Here is a 7,500-nt window from a genome sequence, read left to right as displayed (position 1 = left end):
CCATCATCCTTCCGAGAATAATCTTCTAAAATACGTTTTCTCAACCACAAATTTCACCTAGACCTGACAGGGGATCGAACTCGGACCGCCTGGCTAGAAGGCCAGCACTGTAGCGACATCAGTCTATCTGAGAGGTTTGAAGTGATAGACGCCACTGCTCGCAGGATGGGCGACACCAGACGAACATGTGTGACTAAGTCAAGGCAGAGAGAGGGGAACCCACAGTCCCTACTATATCGGCCAGGGGGAAGGATTGCCTCGGTCTGTCTTCGCGAAGAACTCTGTCCGTGATCATTCATCCGCCCGTCTGTCTACTCCTTGCTGCACCACTTCCAGAATATTCTTTAAGTGCAAGCGTCACCCAGCCGTAGCTTCACAAGTGGTCTCTAACCCATACGACAAAAGATTTCTGCCATATTACACAATGAGTAATTATTAGGGCTAGGATTTTGATGACCTACAAATAATGAAAAAATGTCCTAAAAACAATGCATTTATGATCTAAAAATCTTTCAAAAATGCCCTTAAAAAGACCTAAAAATTGATCTTACATAATTGTCTTAGTAGGAAAAGAGGTTTTATACTACCTAATATTTAGACTAGTATTTAAATTTAATTTTACATAATTTTTTCTAAGTACTACACTTTAATTAATTATTTTACCTGATGTAGTTTCCATGTATGATCGTTCACCTCTACTTCGGCATGTGGACGTGAGGTCAGGAGTCTTGGCCCTTCATGGGCTGTAGCGCCATGGATTTACTTTACTTTTAGTTTTCATGTAGTCCACCACAAGGCCACTCTTATCGGGAACTAGCAGGTATAGAGGAGTCTATATTGAAGGAGTGGCTGGACTGACCCATTACATGGGGTGTACTACGTTAAAATGGCAATATATGTGTAGAAAAATTATTAAAATATTATACAAAATAATGGGTATTAATGGACAAAATATGTAAAGAAAATATCAAAGAAAATACACATTATTTTACATTAATAATGGGGATTTGTGGTCAAAATTAAATGAAAATGCATTAAAAAAGTGACCGAATAAAACAAAAGATGCTCTTATGAGTTGAAACAGGCAAAAAATGCAAAAAAATGCCCTAACAAATATGTCTTAAAACACTCAGTTTATCACATAACATATAAATACTAAAGCAGCTATGTTTCTGGCTTATTAGAAAAAAGATGCAATTTCATCAAAATCCTAGCCCTAGTAATTATACAACAAACTTCCCTTCACAATCTTATCCTTTCTCAGTAGTGTAATTCAATGATTAAATAATGTAAATTAATTTCTATATAACAATTACAAGTTTTAGAAATTTTAAAGTAAATTCTCCGACACATTTTCACTATCAAGGTTTTTTTTTAACCTGGTTATTTAATGACGTTGTATTCAACTACGAGGTTATTTAGCGTCGATGGGATTGGTGATAGCGAGATGGTATTTGGTGAGATGAAGCCGAGGATTCGCTATAGATTACATGACATTTACCTTACGGTTGGGGAAAACCTCGGAAAAAAACCAACTAGGGTAATCAGCCCAAGCGGGCCGAACACAACTCCGGATCGGCAGGCAAGCGCCTTAGCCGACTCAGCTACGACGGTGGCTTCTATATCCATTACGGACCTCAAATGGTGAATTTTAATTTTATCCATTTGCCTATACATTTTACATATACGAACATTACAAAACTGAGTTATTTTGAAAACAAATACCTTTATACACACTATACTTAGCTTCCATGCGCAAATTTTTGTTTATATGATACATACAATCAAATCGAAATGATAGCCGTCCAAATCTTGGATTTAAAATATCGGTATCCTAATCAATTCAAATGAACAAAAAAGAAAATGTAAATTAATTAAAAAAATACATAATGAAATTTTAAAGAAGAATATTCTGCGATAAGATGTGGTGGCTATCAAAAGGATAAAAATTTATTGAAAATAAATAATATACATTGAATATTATAAAGATGAATAGAGATGGTGATTGATGATGTTCAATGAAGATTTTAAAATGGTTGATGCAATTGTCTGAAGAGTCTTTTCAGGAACCTTTAATTTTCTGAGGATCTCCAATGTAAATTTGGGAATTGTTCCTCGTGCACCAAACTTAAGTCCAATGACATTCCAATCTTGAATATCATATTTATGACTGAGATCATCACAGCATGGAAGGTAAATAGCGCGTTTCTCTTCATGTACTTGCTTTGGTTGATCTTCATTAATTTCGAACCATACAGTGGGGTCAAGAATGAGACCAGTTTTTTTATCTCGGTCAATTATTATGATGTCAGCACGCCGTGTAATCCTTCCGTAGAAAGACATTGAACTTCCTCATATACTTCGTAATCACCGTAAATAATTTCAGGGGCTTATTCTTTGAGATATTTCAAGCTAAAAAGTTGAACATAATTTTGCCTGTTTTTTCTGCTTTCTTTCCGAGATAAGAACTGTTTTATATGAAACATTTCATAGCGTGTTTTGAGAATGTCATTGCCTTAATTCCCAATATGCTCAGTCAATTTAAGAGAGCAGTGTATTATGATAATAAATGATTGAAAGAATTTTAGTTTTGTCCTTTAAATGTGCAGAAATTTCATCCGAACAAATGTAACATTTTAAAATTCCTTTTCAGAACGAAAAGTTAATTTTTTTTTCTAATCAAATTTCTGCACATTTAAAGAACAAAACTATTTTTTTTTTAATTATTTTTTACCATAAGACACTGCTCTCTTTAACTGAGTGAACATATTGGGAATTAATTCAGTAACATTCCCAAAACACTATATTAAATATTTCATATAATATTTTTTTTTATCGAAAAGGAAGCAAAAAAGAGCAAAATTATACAGAGTAATTTATATAGAACTGACACATTTCTTTCTTTAATTATTCCGTTGGAAATTCATTCAATGACCCAATTTTAGCACCAAATTAAGCAGAATGTTCTGGAGTTTCGATTCCTTGTCACTAGATGCGCAGATGTTTATGTTTTATTCCTATTGTTGGCAGCCTAAAGCCATATAGGGTTACGGTTGTTCATCAACTACAGGAACCAGATAAGGATAAAAGATTGAAGGATAAAAGATTGAATTATTGTCGTTGGTTTGAGACGTTCATTGTGCAAAATCCTGCCATATTCTCCATCACATGGTTCACAGATGAAGCATGGTTCCATTTATCCGGTTATGTGAACTCACAGAACTCACGCCATTGGGCCATCGAAAATCCACATGTCATCCATGAAGCACCTATGCACCCGGTTAAAATCGGAGTTTGGTGCGCAATATCCGCACAGAGAATAGTGGGGCCAATTTTTTTTTTTAACCAGACTGTAAACACTGCAGAGTACCGACTGATTTTCATGGAGTTTGTTGAGCAACTGGACGATGTAGAGCTGAGTCAAGGATATTTTCAGCAAGATGGCGCTACATGCCATACATCAAATGAATCCATGGAACTAATTGCAAGTTTCTTTGACGACCGAATAATTTCCAGGAACCTGTGGCCACCGAGATCTCCGGATTTGACAACGCCGGATTTCTTTCTATGGGGTTACTTAAAAGACAGGGTTTACGCCACACGTCCCCAGACATTGGACGATCTGAAGCACAACATCACACAGGAGATTCAAGCTATTGACAACAGAGTCCTCCAACGAGTGGCCAGTAACATGGAACGACGTGTTGAGTTGTGCCTTATGCAGGATGGAAGACGTTTTCAACATTTGCTATAGAGGTAAATAATCTCCCAAAATTCCTCACATTTTAGGTATAATAAGTTGTCGCTAGCACAATTCGTTTTGAAACAATTAATGAAAGAAATGTGTCAGTTCTATATGAATCACTCTGTATTAATTACGGTTCACCTTGTATACACAGACATGTGTACAGTAATGGCAAAAAAAAAACCGGACCGACCCTTGTAGCTGATTTCAGAGCCTTGCTCACTCCAGAGCACGATAGACTGGTAACTAAGACTTTCGTGGTTCGAATCCTACCTGGGAAGGAAACTTTTTTTTTGTTCCTTATTCAAATTTATTCCCAATACTTTTCGATTACAGCGATATTTTACTACTTAATTAACTTGTTATTCCCAGAACATGAATTTTACCAGCAATCGAAAGGTATTGGGAATAAATTTGAATAAGCAACAAAAAAAAGTTTCCTTCCCAGGCAGGATTCGAACCACGAAAGTCTTAGATACCAGTCTATCGTGCTCTGGAGTGAACAAGGCTCTGAAATCAGCTACAAGGGTCGGTCCGGTTTTTTTGCCACTACTGTACGTATCCTGGGTTCAAAATCGGTAAAACAATTCTAGTTTCGTTAATTAATGACAGTAAAATGAAAAGGGTGAAAGAAGAAAGCCAGTCTATCGAAAATGTTACAATAGCTTCCAAGAATGGAGCCCCTGACGCTGGAGTAAATATCCTTAATGCCACTCCAATATGTTCATATTTGATGTTTCCTCAATAAGAAGAGTGACACAATTTTATTTTGACTTTAAACACACGGCGCTAGTCTCTGTCAGAAAGCTTAGCAATTTTCCTACGTCCTCTGGTTTAGGGCGTCTACTCGCAAGTGCAGGCTGCAGTCCTGTCCCCTGGGTATTGCTTGTTCCCATATTTTCTTATAACCCAAGTATCCCAACTACTTACCACTTATTGGCCCCATTATCTCCCGGTTTTATGTGTGTCTTTGCTTTATTATCAGTATATTTCCCAGCTATTTCCACCACCCTCTTTTCTTATGTTACATCTTTCCGACACTGTCGTCCTTTCCTGTCTAATCTCAATACATTCTAATTACCTAAATTCGTTGCGTGTTTTTCTTACTGCTTACCTTCTATATCATTTAATTGCATTAACATGAAGATACGTGTTTTTTTAGCCTGTTACTGTTCATTCTTTCTCAGTCAACTTTATCACATTTTTATTTCAGTCCATTACTTAATTTTATGCTCGACCATGCCGAAATGTAGTAATTATACACCTGGTAGCTGACCTTTAATGCATGTCATTAAAGTACACCTATTCATTAAAGTTCAGGTTTTCGATTATTCTCGGATATGCAATCGAAAGACAACGAGGGAAACGTCACGGAGACTGGAAATCCAATACTGTCGCGGAAGGTTATGTTCTGTTACAATAATAATTAGCGTTAATTGTAAATAATATTCAAATAAATTCAATTTGTCATCTCGTTTTTCAATTCTAAATCAATTTCCTGGTTATATCAAAATGAGTTCATGTTATTCTCCAGATTATGTCAAGGTCAATGACATTATTGTTCCTCGGAAAAAAATCAATACTTTCGCGTCTGCGCACATCTCACAATATACGAGCTATGCACAAGGTCACTTCCGATCTTCAGTCAGACACAAATAAAATGAATACTTCTGAATAATTTCAAGTTAGAAATATGGTCGAGCATACAGAGTCGTATGAAACTTGCCTATAATGGTAATTAAGACGCTCGTATGAAAATTATGAAACTCACTTGCGCTCGTTTCATAAACAAACATACTCGCGTCTTAATTACTATCATTATAGGCTCGTTGCATAATGTACTATTTCCATGCCACTTTGATTAGTGTAGCTGTCCCATTCCAATCTATCATTTTTCAATCCATTTTTATTAATTCCTTTCACGATAAAGTAAGAGCCAAAATGTGTAAAAAAATTTCTAGGAATACCGGAGAATGCTTCTAACCTGGCAGCGTTACTAGAGATGGGATCCGATTCGAGTCTGGGAAGTATTCTAGAAAGAAAAATCAAATATTTAGGTAATATTCTGTGTAGGAATGATTCGGCAATTATGAAGACATGTATATTGTGTATGAAAGCCGCTAATTGGAAATCGAATTGGCTGAAGGAGCTGGAACGAGAAATAAGCAGATTAGGTCTAAATTGGCTATGGAGAGAACTAGGGTCTATAAACACGAAAACTATTGGAAGAATAGTAAAAGAGAGGGCAAACGAAATTTCGAGACAAGATATTTTTAGTAATATTAAAGACCTAGGATCACTAAAATACTATAGGGAGGTGAAGCAGTTTTGGGAACAGAAAGAATATGTTAGACTAAATTCAAGGGAAGAGAGAACAGGAATGGCATGGTGGAGATTAGGTATCTGGAGACTCAAGAATAAGGGAGGGAACGTAGAGAAGGATAAATGTCCTTTGTGTGGACTAGCTGAAGACGCAATGCATATTGCGTTAAAGTGTGAGGCAACGAATGATTTGAGAAACAGTTGGGTGGATAAAAAATGTCTACAAATAAACGCTATAGTAGCTTATAAAAAAATGAATGGTCACCTAAACGCCAGCAATCTGCATAAATTAGGAAAATTTCTTTTTAGAGTTAAAATTAGATGGGAAGAGAAAGTCAAAGCTCTAACAGATATGGAATTATAAATGTTGAGTAGTCGGACACGATAAGAAACTACGAAGAGTAGTCAATGAAGATAACAGAATAATTCTTAAGAGATTGAGCATAAAATGAAAGAGCTAAAGTAGGAGTTTTAAATACAAGAGCTATACTTATTATTAGTTTATTATTATTATTATTATTATTATTATTATTATTATTATTATTATTATTATTGTAAACAGAGGATACTTATAGGTTCATTATGTATTAGTTTTTGTTATATTTGTATAGAGAGTGATGGCGGATTAAGAACTGGAATACATCTAATCCGCCATGACGTGAACAAAGATTGATGAAATAAATAAATAGATGGATGGATGGGTGGGTGGGTGGGTAAGTAGATAGATATAGATGTAGGTAGATAGATAGATAGATAGATAGATAGATAGATAGATAGATAGATAGATAGATAGATAGATAGATAGATAGATAGATAGATAGATAGATAGATAGATAGATAGACAGACAGACAGACAGACAGACAGACAGACAGACAGACAGACAGACAGACAGACAGACAGACAGACAGACAGACAGACAGACAGACAGACAGACAGACAGACAGACAGACAGACAGACAGACAGACAGACAGATAGATAGATAGATAGATAGATAGATAGATAGATAGATAGATAGATAGATAGATAGATAGATAGATAGATAGATAGATAAAATAATTCCGTTCTTTCTAATTCCATTCCATTCTTTGTTTCAGAGATGGACAACTCCACTTTTTAAACTCAAATTTCGACTTTAATACTTATTTTAATCACATTTTGAGACTGAAAAAATATTTCTATGATCCATGAGAATGTTAAAAAAAATGTACGTATAACTGTGCCTTTTCGCCTCTCCTGTAAAAAAAAAAGTGAAAGTGTAGTTGTCCAACTTTGATACCAAGCTCCTCATTTATTCAACCGGGACCCAAATTTAGGCACTACCAGACACTATTTCTTCCGATATAAATCTTATGGCGCCAGATCAGTGCGGTTTCCGGCCTCCATTTAAGACAACATGAGATATATTACAGAAAATCGCCGAAAATTCAAAAC

Source organism: Periplaneta americana, chromosome 6, assembly GCF_040183065.1.
Source record: "Periplaneta americana isolate PAMFEO1 chromosome 6, P.americana_PAMFEO1_priV1, whole genome shotgun sequence".
NCBI classification, from domain to species: Eukaryota; Metazoa; Arthropoda; class Insecta; order Blattodea; family Blattidae; genus Periplaneta; species Periplaneta americana.
This window is presented reverse-complemented; position numbering follows the sequence as displayed.